Source organism: Pinus tabuliformis, chromosome J (genome assembly GCF_031772625.1).
Source record: "Pinus tabuliformis cultivar Carrire ecotype Pingquan chromosome J, CPIR1, whole genome shotgun sequence".
Taxonomy (NCBI): Eukaryota; Viridiplantae; Streptophyta; class Pinopsida; order Pinales; family Pinaceae; genus Pinus; species Pinus tabuliformis.
Window position 1 is genome coordinate 1,159,469,660 of NC_142295.1, and position 15,302 is coordinate 1,159,484,961.

Here is a 15,302-nt window from a genome sequence, read left to right on the forward strand (position 1 = left end):
GGGAGCCCCCATACTATTCTTACAAAAAAAATATAAGCTTTAAGATTATGTATTGATTATCATCAGTTGAATAAGCTGACTATCAAAAATAAATACCCTTTACCATGAATTGATGATTTATTTGATGAAGTTCAAGGAGCAAGCGTGTTCTCCAAAATTGGTCTAAGATCTTGCACTCATCAAATAAGGATTAAGGAAGAAGACATTTTTAAAACTGATTTTCGAACTCGTTATGGTCATTATGAGTTCGTGGTGTTACCTTTCAACCTTACAAATTCCCCAACCACTTTTATGAATCCGATGCATGATATTCTTCAACCATACTTAGAAAATTTTGTGCTGATTTTTATTGATGATATATTTATTTCCTCCAATCAGGTGCAGCATGAAAAGCGCTTGAGAATTGTGGTGTAGACCCTGTGGGACAATCAGTTGTATGCTAAGTATAGCAAGTGTGACTTTTAAAAAGTTTAGATACAGTACCTTGGTCATGTCATATCAACAAAGGGTATAGCAGTAGACCCAGAGAACATTAAGACCATTATGGAGTGCGCCTCCTCAAAGAATGTTGTTGATATTAGGTCCTTCTTGGGCCTAGCAGGTTACTACCGTCGATTCATTGAAGGATTCTAAAAAATTTCTTTTCCCATGACCTAATTACAAAACAAAGGGAGAACTTTATAGTGGATAGCTAAATGCTAGCAAAGCTTTGAAAAATTAAAACATACTTACGACAACACCCGTACTAAACTTGGTAGACCAAGAGAAATATTTTGTTGTTTGCATCAATGCATGTAAGGAAGGCATTGGCGGAGTATTAACACAAGAAGGGAAATTTAGAGCTTATGAATCCCACTTATTAAAGGAATATGAGTAGTGATATTGTGCTTATGATCTTGAATTAACAACAGTAGTGCATGCACTTAAAATGTGGTGACACTACTAAGTGGGGAAGAAATTTCTGCTATTGACTGATCATAGTAGTCTTACAAATTTCTTTAACCAATCCAGTTTAAAGGCCTTAAAGCCAGATTGAAAACCTTCTTAGGCAAATTTGACTTTTAAATGAAGCACCTTAAGGGGATAGAAAATTGGGTTTCTGATGCATTAGGAAGAAAACTGCATTGTATCTACGAGATGCAATTCATTCAAGTGCAATCAATCTCCCTGATATAATTAAAGGAGCATCCCTTAAAGACCTGGAATATGCCTTTCTTTAGCAACAAGGAATTAGTGCTCAGAATAAGGGGGGAAAATTTGAATACAACATAAATCTGGATAAACCGCTAACTTTCAAAAACTGAATTTATGTTCCTAATCAAAGTTTGGTCAAATAATTGATATTAGATGAATTTCACGAGAAACCTTATGTTGCCCACCCAGGATACCAGAAACTACTTTCAACAATCAAGAAAGGTTATTTGTGGCCGCGTTTCAGAAAATATATTACTAAATATTTAGCTAAATGTTTGGAGTGTCAGTTAGTGAAAGCGGAACTTCAACACCCTGTCGGGCTACTGCAACGATTTCCCATTCCTGAGTGGAAATGGGAGATAATTACCTTGGATTTCATCACAAGTTTGCCCTGAACCAAGAAGAAAAACGACTCAATTATTGTGGTGGTTGATAAGCTAAGAAAAACAACTCATTTCATATTGGTAAAATCCACTTACAAAATTGTTGAAATTGCAAATATTGTTATTAAGGAATTCTTTAGATTGCACGGAATACCCAAGGTGGTAATTTCTGACATGAATGTAAAATTTACATCCAAATTTTGGAAAGCCCTTTTTTTGGATTGGGCACATATATCCAATTTAGTATTGCATACCATCCCTAGATGGATGGTCAAACAGAGAGAGTGAATCAAATTTTAGAAGATATGTTAATAATGTTTGTGATGTAACAACCACATAAGTGGGAAGATTAACTTCACTTAGCAGAGTTTTCTTATCATAACACACACCATGAGTCGATGGGAATGAGTCCCTTGGAGCATTATATTGAAGAAAGTGCAGGGTTTCCATAGATTGGAATAGTCGTTCCAATAGACTAACATTGGGTCCTAATATGTTATTTGAGATGGAGGAGACAATTTAAAAAATTTGTCAAAACTTAAAAGTTGCCCAGGACAGACAAAAGGCTTATGTGGATAAAAGAAGAAATTATAGGGAATTACAGGTGGGGGATCACGTGTATTTGGGAGTCAAGCCAAAGGAAAGTACCTTGCAGTGGAGGGGTTGAGGTAAGTTAGCACCTTGGTATTGTGGTACTTTTCAAGCTTTGGAGCAGATTGGACTTGCAGCATACAAGCTCGGATTAACAAGCCATATCTGGGTTCACAATGTTTTCATGCCTCGTTGTTAAAAAGAATATGTGTACAAATCTTAGCATATAATTAACTGGGGAAATTTACAGGTAAATCAATTAATAGAACAAGTAGTGTATAATTTGTTCTTTGAAAGTTTCTGATGACAGTGAGTGAAAATCTTCAGGGCAAACCGGAAGGAGAATATATGGGAGAACCTCTTAGTATTCTCTAGCAGAGAGAAACAAACTTGAGGAAAGGAGCCATCACCCAGGTTAAAGTGCAATGGAAGCACTTTATCCTGGAGGAGGCCACCTAGGGAGAAGAGGATTTCATGCGAAAACCTTACCAGACACTATTTTCGTAATTCAGAGAAGAACACCAGGGACGATGTTCCTCATAAGGGGGGAAATATGTAACACCACACATTACACGAACATTTAACTTGGGTTATTGTTTTTACTTATTACTTTATTTTCTATTTATAACTTTGTCATCAAATAATCGATACATAAATTTAAAGAATTATGGCTAGGTGGCCAGAACATTTTTATAATTAATGAATATTAAGAGTTAAATTATTTTGACAACAACTGAAAGAAACAATTGTTAACCTCTTGAGACAGTTAAGGTGGTTACCCACCTCTCTCCTCAAAAGAGGTATTCAAGGAAGGCCTAGGGAGATAGAGAATAAAGTAGAGGAAAATATCAAATGGGTCAAGAGAGAAGAATATTGGTATCAGGAATTCCTTGAGCTCGGTTGAATAAACCAGTGGGAAAATCTTAGTACAGTCATAAAGGTATGTGACTTGAGGGTCGGAAGTGACTCCTGATGCCCCAAGATACTGGACTGTGACAAACCTCATAACTACCCTTCGGAGGAGGAAGAGCTTGGGGGGAGTCTGGATGTAATTGCCAGACACTGGACTCGGTGGTGAGATCTTCCCAAAGAGGAACTGCAAACTACAAGGAAGTGAACAAATAAGCACCTAAACTTGTATGTCTTAATTATTAATAAGATAATGGTGTTGTTAGTGTTGTAGATGATTAATAACAGATGAATTATTGTAAAGATTATGTATGTGCTAGATATTTAAGAGTCATATGTTCTGTGTCTTAGACTAGAACGAAATAGACTATGTACTTCAACAAGGAACCATTACCATTCTATGTGTGCAATAATTGTAATTAGGACAAAATATAAATTCATATAATGTATGAAAATAATGAATCAAAAACTTGGGAATGTCCCAAATAGTTGCATGAGGGAAAAATAAAACTACATACATGAAAATAGTGTCGAAAGTCAAGGGCGAATCTAGTCATTTCTATCAACATTAACCAAATAACACCGTAGAATCAATGGTTGAGCTATACACAGTCAAGTTTCAGTAGAACGATTTTTTGTAGCCTCCACATAATCATAATTTAAATAAAAATATCCATGCATAGACCTTGCAGAGACCAGATATAATCTGAGACAGTTAAACATAACAACCATAGAAGTTCGAACAGAATTCACGTTATCATATATTAACCAAGAAAGCACTACCTTCAACCCTACCATTAACACAAGTTTCAACTTTTGAAGAGTTTTCTAGCAAAAATCTATTATGCAAAAAATCATAAATTAAACAAGCATCAAATCGTTGGCTGGGTTAGGTTATCAAGCATGTATCGAATTGTCCCCAAAGGGAACTGTAGCTAACCTCGGTTCACAAAGTAGTAAAAAAAAAAATACATGAATCAAAATTACAAGCACGGTTGGCTTCCAAGCCACTATTAAAAACCCATCCAGGCCCCAGGCGTGAGGGCCTCCAAAACACCACTACCAAGAAAAGCTAGGGAAATGCCTCAACTAGATAATCTCATGCGAAACAATGAGGCAAACGAAAGGTTTGCGGAAGGATAAATCCTTCATGGGTTCAGCATTAAAACCAACCTGGAAGGCAGCAAAGTGAAATGAAGCACGAATACATTTATCTTTAGACGGAAATCCCGCGAGGGAAGGTTTGACGAGAGGAGGTACCTGAAATTTAGAATCAAAATGATGTTAGAAGGAACCTCACTAATAGTAGTAACCAGTGGTAGAAAAAAAAACTGAACCAGAAGGTTACCTACGAGATAGCCCCAAAGTTGTGAACTCCACCTACACTGATAAGCCATGAACCAAGGGTTAGATTCCGCTCATTTATCTGCAATAGGGACGTAGACCCCAAAACCCTGTTAGTACCACAGAACATACGAAGGTGAGAACAAATGTTTCAGAGGTCACATCCATCTGGGAATAGCGAGCAAGCATAAGCAGGAACCACCTGCACAGTTGAACACAATTTAGTTAGAGTCCTTGTCTGTAAACTCAAAAGAGAAGGATTGAGCGATATTAACGATAATCCTACTTTCAAAGAGAAATTGTGTGTAGTACCTGAGGGATGGCACTTGTTGCAACTCACCAATAAGTAGGCTTTAGGTAGACGGAGATGCTCATTGTCACAAAGAAAATTTTACCCAGTTGCAGAGCGAACGAATAGAGGTGTAAAAAACTGAAATGACTTCGTTCATGACACAGGGCAGGGGAGTTAGTTATCTCAACAAACCCTTGTTGTCGAGGACTGTCGGTTCCCCAAATTGTGATCGCACCAAGTAGGTGATGCCAAGCTTCTAGAGAAATCAGACCCTTCTAGAGTCACGCACCAGAGCATTGAATCACCTAGCTTAAATGTGTACTGTGAGCTGCAGTTTTCGCTCAAGTCGAGAAATGTCATATGACAAATGTACAAGGTTAATTATATATATATATATATATATATATATATATATATATATATATATATGTATTTGAGTTAATAGATTAACTATAATGCTTGTTACATTAATACACTTTTCAGTATACATCAATATTAATTCTTATTAAAATATTTTATTGATAACCCATATTGAATATTTTATTTTATACAACATTAAAATAACTTTTTAAAAATATTTTTCTATATATAAATATTTATGAAGTTGATATCAATCTTCAAATAGTATATTGAAATGTCATATTGGAATATTTTTTAAAACTATAAAGTTTAACCATCTTACTCAAACAATTTTTTAGTTTTGATTAATTTACATGAAATTATATTAAGTTATATGAACAACTAAGTAAACATGCATAGCATATTCATTTTGATTTTTTATCATAGTCAACATTGGTTTTATTTTTAGACACTATTTTATTTTTATTTTTATTTTCCAACTCAAATTATACATCGCCTCATACTAAGTTGTAAAATAAACCTCTTAACAAATAGATTGAAAATTAATCAAAAACAAATTAATATTTACTTGTAGCATCCATTTAGAAAACTCCATATCCATACTAAAAAAACGTGAAATGAACGTTATACCTATAAAAACAAATATAACATCTTGAACAATCTTTGGAGTTAAAACAAGTGTAAAGCAAGATAACATCCTAAACCATCCTTCGAGTTAAAAAAAGTGGAAAGCATGAGTTGCTTGGAGTTAAAGTAAGTGGAAAGCATTAGTTACTTGTATTTAACGGTTGAATTTATTCTTGAATGGAAAGTGGTTGAATTTATGGGAATGGAAAGTAGTTTGATAAGTAAAATCCATTTGGAATTAGTGCTTAAAAAACAAAAACTTTGGAACCAACGGAATCATGTCTCTGGTGGAGCAGATGATTCACGTGCAAGTTAATCGATTTTCAAATTACAGTGGAGTTCTATGGATGCAAATTATGTAAATCTATTAAAAAAATATCAAATAAGTGAATTTTTCTTTTAAAACTACGGAAGCACTCTCTTGCCGAGCAATCTACTTCACTCTTAGTAAAAGTTTCTTTTAAAAATCAAAACCACTCTCGTGCCCAACGATGAGATATCTCAAATTTTAATATACTACCTACCACTTTCCATTGGCACACGATTCTTTTCATTTAGGTAATAGGTGTCTAGTGGGATGGACCGCACTCTATTTTTATGTAGTTTTTCATGTTTTAAAATATTATTTAATAAAAAATTTCTATGTGACACCTTCACATAGAGGGGTTTTAAGATAATTTTGAAGTAATTTTTTTTAATTTGAGACTAAAAAATATTGTAAATTGTGATAAATATTGTCTTTAAGAGAGTGGCTCAAATTATTGTCTTACAAAATTTTCTCTATAAACAATATAGAACAATTGTTAAGGTATCTAGAGACAATTAATTTTTTTCTTTCAAGAGATTATAGCTATAGTGAAAGAAGCAATTTATCTATATAGACAATTTGTATTTAATCCTAGTTATTGTCTCTATAAATATAATATGTGTTTAATCTTCTTATTTGTTCAGTGATGTTATGGTAGGATTTAATCAAACCATTAACCTCCTGCTTGTAATGTAGGCACTCTTCCATTGAGCCAACACCATTTAAAGAAGTATATTATCTCGATTAGAAATAGTAAAAGACAACAAATAAAAATATATGGTGGAGAAAACTTGTGTCAACTGTTGCTACAAATACAAAACAAAGAAATAAAAATGTACATGGTACTGTGTTAATTGTTGCTACAAATACGAAACAAAGAAATAAAATTATACATGGTACTCACTTTAATACGAGAGAGAAATAAAATTGTACATGGTACTCACTTTCATGTCATCTAGTGGACTAAATTTCACGACATTTATCTGTAAACCACAAGTAGGTAATCTTACGAACTGAACGCGTTGTATATGCAAACTAGTTGTTTCAAAATTTTTTATGGAAAATAAATACATCTTTAAGACAAGTAAATTCTAGAATTTGTTCCTACTAAAGATTATTTTCAATAATTTTTAACCTAATTATTTAGGTTTCCATGTTTTTATTTTCATTAACAAGGATAGTCATAATGGAAATTATCTTGCATAAATCAGATGGTCACACATAAGCTTGAAGAAAGCGCCTAGGGTTTCTAATGCATATCTCATAATTTGGTCCCTAGAGTTTTTGATGTTGATCTCATAGTTTGCTCCCACGCATAGAAAGAGTTGCCAAACATGTGCCTAGGTAGCCTCAGTCACTTGTGTACTATAGCATGAAGGGTGTGTGGGGGGGATTGAGGTAGATCTAAGTGTATTTTCCCCTAGTCACCATGGAGCGTCCAAGTTTGTTATAGTCACTCGCACAGATCCTTATTCATGTGTCTGGGACTAAAAGATGAAATTTCAGTATTTGAAAGATTCCACTCAGTGAAAACAATGTTTAGCAGTTCACTACAGATAGTGATAGTACAATACAATCCTTAGAATCAGGGTTTTTGAGTATAAGCATGATTAGGTTCATTTCATGAATGCCATAGTTGTTTTACTTGTTAGCTACATAAACAAAGATATGGCTCATTTTACTCTCTTTTACTGAATCATTTGATGACAATCTAAGAAGAATAGATTTTACAAGGTTTTTCCCTATAGTGCATTTTTCCTTTGTCCCAGACCAATCCTGGTGTCTCTATGTGTGAATTATTTTCTTCTATTGTTCCTTAGCTCCATAGATGAAGACATGGCTCATTTTACTCTTTTACTGAATAATTTGATGATGATGTAAGAAGAAGAGTATTTTACAAGTGGGTTTTTCCTTTGTCTCGGACCAATCCTGGTGTCTCTATGTGTGAATTATTTTCTTCTATTATTCCTTTATGTTCCATTGCATTGATGATTTCTACATTTTTACATATGTTGATGAATAATTATATAAATAAAAATAATTTAATCATGATATCGAGTGAAATTAGTGTGTTAATGGAGAAATGCAAATATATAAGAAAAGAACAATCTACCCCTCCGAAAAATTAACAAAGAGGAAAAAATGAAGATAAAGAGATTTGAGTCCTTTCTTCTCTTCCTTCGTCATATCATCCAATACATATGTGACAATCACCTCTCTCTCTCTCTCTCTCTCTCTCTCTCTCTATATATATATATATATATATATATATATATCCCTCTCTTCCCCACTCTCACTTTCTAAACCTATTTGTCTCTCTTTTCCTCTCCATCTCCCCTTCTTCACCTCTATACATCTCTCATACCTTATACATATCTCTCCCACTATCTCTCCTTGTCTCCTCCCCCCTCTCTCCCTTCCTTCCTCCACCCCCTTTCTCTTGCTATCTCTTTCCTTCCCTCTCTCTCTCTCTCCCCTTACCTCCCTCCCTCCTTCCCTCTCTATCTCTCTCTCTTACTCTCACACTCTCTCTCTTTCCCTCTCCCTCTTTCTCTTTCCATTTCTCCCTCTATCCCTCCCTCTGTCTCGTTCTATATCTCTCTCTCAGTCTCTCTTTCCCTCTCTTTGTCTCTCTCTCTGTCTCTTTCTCTCTCTCCTTCTTCATCTCCCACTCTTTGTCTCCCTATCTCTCTCTCCCTCTCCCTATTGATCCCTATCTCTCTCTCTCTCACTCGCTCTCTATCTCTCTCCCTCTCTCACTCTCTTTATCTCTCTCTCCCCCCCCTGTCTTGCCCTATCTCCCTCACACTATCTCTCTCTCTCTCTTCGCCTCTCCCACTCCATCCCTCCCTCTATATCTTTCTCTCTCCCTCCCTCCCTTTCTCTATCTCCCTCTCTTTCTCTCTATCTCTCCCACTCACTCTCTCTCTCCCTCTCTCTCTCTCTCTCTCTCTCTCTCCTTTGCCCCTCCCTTTCTCACTCTTTCTCTCTCTCTCCCCTTCGCCCATCCCTTTCTCGCTCTTTCTCTCTCTCTCCCCCTGCCTCCCAACCTCCCTTCCACCCTCTCTCTATCTCTCTCTCTCTTTCTCTTCTCTCTCTCTCTCTCTCTTTCTCCCACCATCTCTCCCTCACTCTCTCCCTCCATTTCCCTCACTCTCTCTCGCTTTCTCTTCTCTCTCTTTCTCTCTCCCTCTATTTCCCTCACTCTCTCTCGCTTTCTCTTCTCTCTCTCTCTCTCTCTCTCTCTCTCTCTCCCACTGTCGCTCCCTCACTCTCTCCCTATCTTTCCCTCTCTCTCTCTCTCCATATCCCTCTCTCTCTCTCCCTCTGCCTCCCTTCCTTCCACCCTTCCTCCATCTCTCCCTTTCTCTCTCGATTCCTCCTTATGTATCTCTCTCTCCCCCTCTCTCTCCCCTCCTCTATCCTCTCTTTCTCTCCCTCTTTCTCTCGCTCTCTCTCCATCTCTCCCTCTCGCTCTCCCGCGCACTCTCTCTACCTCCCTCTCTCTCTAGCTCTCTCTGCCCCTCCCCCTCTCTCTCCATTTCTCTCTCTCCCCACTCACTCTTCTCTCTCCCTCTCCCTATCTCTCACTCTCTTGCTCTCTCTTCCCCTCTCCCTCATTCTCTCTCCCTCTCTTTCTCTCTGTTTCTCGCCCCCTCCCTCTCTCTCTCTTGCTCCTTCCCTTCATTGTTCCTTCCCTGTCTCCCTCCCTACCTTCTTCCTCCCCCCCTCTCTCTATTTCTCCCTTCCTCTTGCACCCTTTCTCATCCTCCCTCTCCCTCACTCCCTCCGTCCTTCCCTTCCTCTCCCTTGCTCGTTTCATCTCTCTCTCACTCCCTCTCTTTCGCTCTCTTTCTCTCCCTCTGCCTCCCTTCCTTCCACCCTTCCTCTGTCTCTCCCTTTCTCTCTCCATTCGTCCTTCTGCCCCTCTCTCTCTCCCCCTCTCTCCCCTCCTCTATCCTCTCTCTCTCTCTCCCTCTTGCTCTTGCTCTCTCTCCGTCTCTCCCTCTCGCTCTCCCGCGCCCTCTCTCTACCTCTCTTTCTCTGCCTCCCTCTCTCTCTATCTCTCTCTCCCCCTCTCCCTCTCTCTCTGTTTCTCTCTCTCCCCACTCTCTCTTCTCTCTCCCTCTCCCTATCTCTCACTCTCTCGTTCTCTCTCCCCCTCTCCCTCATTCTCTCTCTGTTTCTCGCCCCTTCCCTCTCTCTCTCTCTTGCTCCTTCCCTTGATCGTTCCTTTCCTGTCTCCCTCCCTACCATTCTCTCCCTACCTTCTCCCTACCTCCCTCTCTCTCTTTCTCCCTCCCTCCTGCACCCTTTCTCATCCTCCCTCTCCCTCACTCCCTCTATCCTTCCATTCCTCTCCCTTGCTCCCTCCGTCTCTCTCTCACTCCCTCTCTCCTTCCCTTCTTCCCTCTCCCTTGCTATCTCACTATCTCTTACTATCTCTCTCCATCTCTCTTTCTTTCCTTCCATGCTCCTCTTTTCTTCCTTCTCTTAAAAATAAATTAATTCTATCTAATTTGTTAAAATTTATTATTTATAATATAATTATTTCATTTTTAAATAATTATATTAAGATTTTTTATTTTTATTTTTCAAACATAATAAATTTTACAAATTTATATATATATAAACTAAAATTTAACATATCTAGAATCCTCGAAATATTCAGTTCATCAAAAAGAGAAGTCTCTACGCATCTAGCCATGCGAATACGAGAATCATAGGAAGACTCACGGAAAGTAACATAAATCGTTGCCAAGGTCACAATCTCTCGAGCAGCGATTTAGAATTTTGAAAGATATTTTTCAGATTTATCGTTTTTATTTTTTCGGAGGTTGGAATGAATGTTAGATACACATTTTTGTGTTTTAATTTATTATTTTGATGGATTAAGTTGAAAAAATTTAAAAAATTAGATCATACTATGTTCATAAATTTTTGGGATATATATATTTTTTTACACATGGTTGAATGGAAAAGATTATAAAACCATAGATATTTAAATAAATATTATAAACTATATAAAATAAATAATCGATAAAACTTACTAAAAATCAAAACATTTGTCTTATTATATATCACATATATTATAAAAAAAAATCATAAAATTTAAATAATTTAATACAACTATATTAGTAAATATGATTATATAAACTTATAAATATTATTTTCAAATTTCCACTAAATAATATTTTTATATACATAAATCACATTATTTTGTAAATAAAACAATCATCATTATTACTATTTTAATGTCATATTATTAACTATGATAATAAAACAAAAAAACTCAAATGAAAACAACTTCTAAATACAATAATCTACCAACACATACTATTTAAAATATTAACAAATACACAACTTTGAACTCGTAATCATCACAGCTATCTTCTAACAATATCTTCTAACAAAACACAACTGCAGGAATTCAAAACACTAAGTCGCTGACCAACTCAATTATTTGCCATGCATCTCCTTTATAAACTAAAAATGAGCAGGTTTACTAGCAATGCTTTCCATCCCAGTAGAATGCCCTAAGCTAAGGATAGAACCCTAACCCTAAAACTGGCTAGAACAATACAACTCTCTACAAGGGCTAGCTAGGGCCAACTACCTGGAGAAGTGAGCCTACTCGGTGAGACAGATATGCAATGAAGACGTGCCTACTACCTATAAAAGTATGCCCTCTCTGAAACAGACATTATCATACGAAATGTGCTTTGGCTAAAATCATAAGCTACCACAAAAATTGCACCAACCTAAATCTCGAAACAATCCTGTCCTCCGCAGTCTTAGATATATGCTGTGGCAGGGAACGCAATTCTGATTGCCTTTGCAAATGGGTTTCTTTGATTCTTTTAACTATATTAGGAATATACTGGCTGATGTTCTTGGCTTGAATCTGCTTAAGTTTCTGGCCAAAACAGGTATACCCTCCATGGATTTATCAATTTTATTCAGCTCGGTTTTTCTCTCTGGCCTCTTCAAGTGATTCATCTCTCGCCCTTTTGCGAATATAGACGTAACCCAGTTCTATTCACATGATCCATATGTCCTTTAGCAACCTCGTCGATTACAGGGACCACGGACATACTTCTTTCACCGCTTTTCTCCACCTGCATTCACATCCTCACGGACAAGGAAATCCCCAGTAGGTTACAATACGGTGAGGAGATTTGTAAGGTTAGCGTGGTCAACCGATTGCGTTCTGAGCGAGGCTCTTTTTTCAAGCCTTCTAGGGTTTCAATTTGAGTTTTGTAAATATCATCCATTCTATTTTGTTACACCACTAGGAATATTCTTTTAATTTCAAATATAATCCCACACCTAATATTTCTACCTATTTTTCAAGCCTTCTAGGGTTTCAATTTGAGTTTTGTAAATATCATCCATTCTATTTTGTTACACCACTAGGAATATTCTTTTAATTTCAAATATAAACCCTACACCTAATATTTCTACCTAATAAAATGAGAAGTCTAGCAGCCCTGTTCAAAATAGATAAGCCTAATTGCCTTATTATAACTTATTGAAAACTATTATGGTTATTAATTAAAAAGAATTTTTTTTTTTTTTAGAAAATGGCAGCAAATTTTTTGAAATAGTTTTAAAATTAAATAATGTAATCATTTAAAATGTGACTGAATTTTCTGGCTAAAGAAACTTATAACTCCAGATATATATTATTCCAAGCACAAATTGCTAAATATATGCTGTGAAAGAGAAGAGATTCATTCTAGAAACTTCAACTTTAATTCAAATAGGCTACAACCTTAAACAAAAAATTGCAGTTAAGAATTTGCTCTCTATGAAAGAAACTGAATTCTCAAGCTCAAAATCTGTGTTTTTAACGGGTAAAGATAATAACCGTTAAAAGAAGTGGGTCCTCACATTCAAAATCTTTTTTAGCGGTTAAAATGAAAACGGTGAAATTTCACTCCAAATCAAACTCGGACCGTTATGACAAAAGAGAGAAATAGGGTTTTATGGAAAGGAAATGCCACAAAACCTAGTCCGAAAGAAGGAATTTATTACACGTTTTAGTGACACAAAGGTTGAGAGAACAAGTTTAGTATATTCCTTGATATCGGCGATGATCTTATTATCAAAATTATGAAGCAAATTTTAGTGAATGGGAAATCGTACAGATGAAATTTACTTATCTTCCTACGCGTTGTTGATGATCTCTTTATGACGAACTCAGTTAAAATGGTAAAATGTATGAAACATATCTATTTACAAATACAAAAATAACTAGCTAAGCAAATGAATGGGTGATAGGAATGAAAAATGAATGGGTGATAGGAATGAAAAAGAAACCACTGAATTAAAGAATTATAATTTGGACTAAATTAAAAGAACTGTATTCAGAAAAAGCATATTTACCCTCCTGCCAATGACGGCGCGTCCCGGCGTTCTGAAATTTTTCCTCTGACTTTTCAACCGATGAACACTAAATTCTTGCTATCCTCACATTATCTCTGCATTATGTCAATTAGAAAAAAAAAAAAAAACGATGATTGACAGCCCAGCATTTCCAAATTTCTTTCTCGGAGATCTCAACCGATAATCACGCAATTGTTGCTGTAGTCACATTAATAGCGTCTTCCTGTGAATTAATTCCTCCCTAATTGTTGCTGTAGTCACATTATTAAAAAATAGTAAGCAAAATTCAAAGCACATAAAATAATTAAAGAATTTAGCACACAAAATGATTAAAAAATTGATTGATAAATTGAAACAAACGGAATCGATCAAATTCAGAGCACATAATTAAAGAATTGAGTGATAAATTGCAACAAACGAAATAGAATTAGAACAACCAAGAAAACCATTACAAAAATTTTAAAAATATAATGGAATGTAGTTGGTACCTTAAAAGCCACTTTATCATTGGCTTTAGGTTATATCAAAGATGTTAGGATCTGACGGCATAAACCACTCGAATTCGGTTGTAATTCCTTTCGCTTTGGTGATGATGCCGTGAAACGCACTCTATCATGCTTCTTCTCCTTGAATCCTCTGCAGTTTCATCTTTCAGTGAACACAAAATGATGTTTCATCTTCAGTGACCACAAATAGATGTAAACCACATGACAGACCGCACAGTAAGACAGACTCTACACAGAAAGATCATAGGAAAAACATGTGCAACCTGCTGAGAGAGAGGGAGTGCATAAAGTAAATAATTGAACAGCCACTGAGCAAAGATGTGGTTCCATTTTATCTAGAAAACGCCAGCTTTGTCGCACAACGGTCACCATCCATACGATTGGTAGATTGAATTTCAACCCTGGGATGAAAGTCGTTACAGCCAAACGGCCTAATAACACTGGTAAGAGAATTCAAATTCAGTGGTACCGCTTAATGCTTTTGTGAGGACATGTCAAGATCAGAGGATTGGTCGATTGAATTTCATTCGTTGGATGAGAGCTGTAGGCATAAAAACATTGTTCAGAGAATTCAAATTCAGTGGTACAGCTTATTGCTTTTGTCATGATGATATGTGAGAAACCACTTTTGCAAGTGGAATTTGCACTTTTGAAAGTGCTTACTCATGGTGAAATATGTTACGGAAAGTTTTTAATGTGATCAATAATGTTAATTTAAAAAATTCGTAGAGGATATAAGCAATATCAAAGAAAGTTTCATTTCCTGTTTGAGTTTTAGTGTTTTTAGTGTTGGAATTGATTTGTAGTAATTCCAAAGATGTTCTATTTTATAATTATTTAAATAATTTTGTTTAATATATATACATATTATAGTTTAATAACTATATGTAATAAGTTTATTTTATATAATTTTGTTTTGAATATTAATTTTATTTTATATAGTTTTATTGTAAATTATTATTATTATGAAGTTTTTGTTTAGTTTGAATTATAATTGGTTTATTATTATTATTAGGTTATATTAATGTTAATTTCAGATTTACTAATTGTCTATAGGAATCAAATCTCTTTCCATTTAAAAAAAAAATTGTCTCAATACATTTGACCTATCTCTACCCTTAGTAGACTGAGAGTTAAGATGGATTACACTAATTTAATTATTTATTATAATTTATTATAAATATCTATTTTTATTTTTATGTAATTACTAGGTCAAAATCTTAAACAAGTCATTATATTGCAATATCATGTAGAGAAAGCCTCTCCCAATTAAAAAATATGTATGTAGACTTCTTCCTTTTATCAAAACAACTTATCATATCTTTTTACAAAAAAGCATCTGATTTACATTGAAATATAATCTTCGGAAATATTTGAAACCATATGGATCAATTTCATTT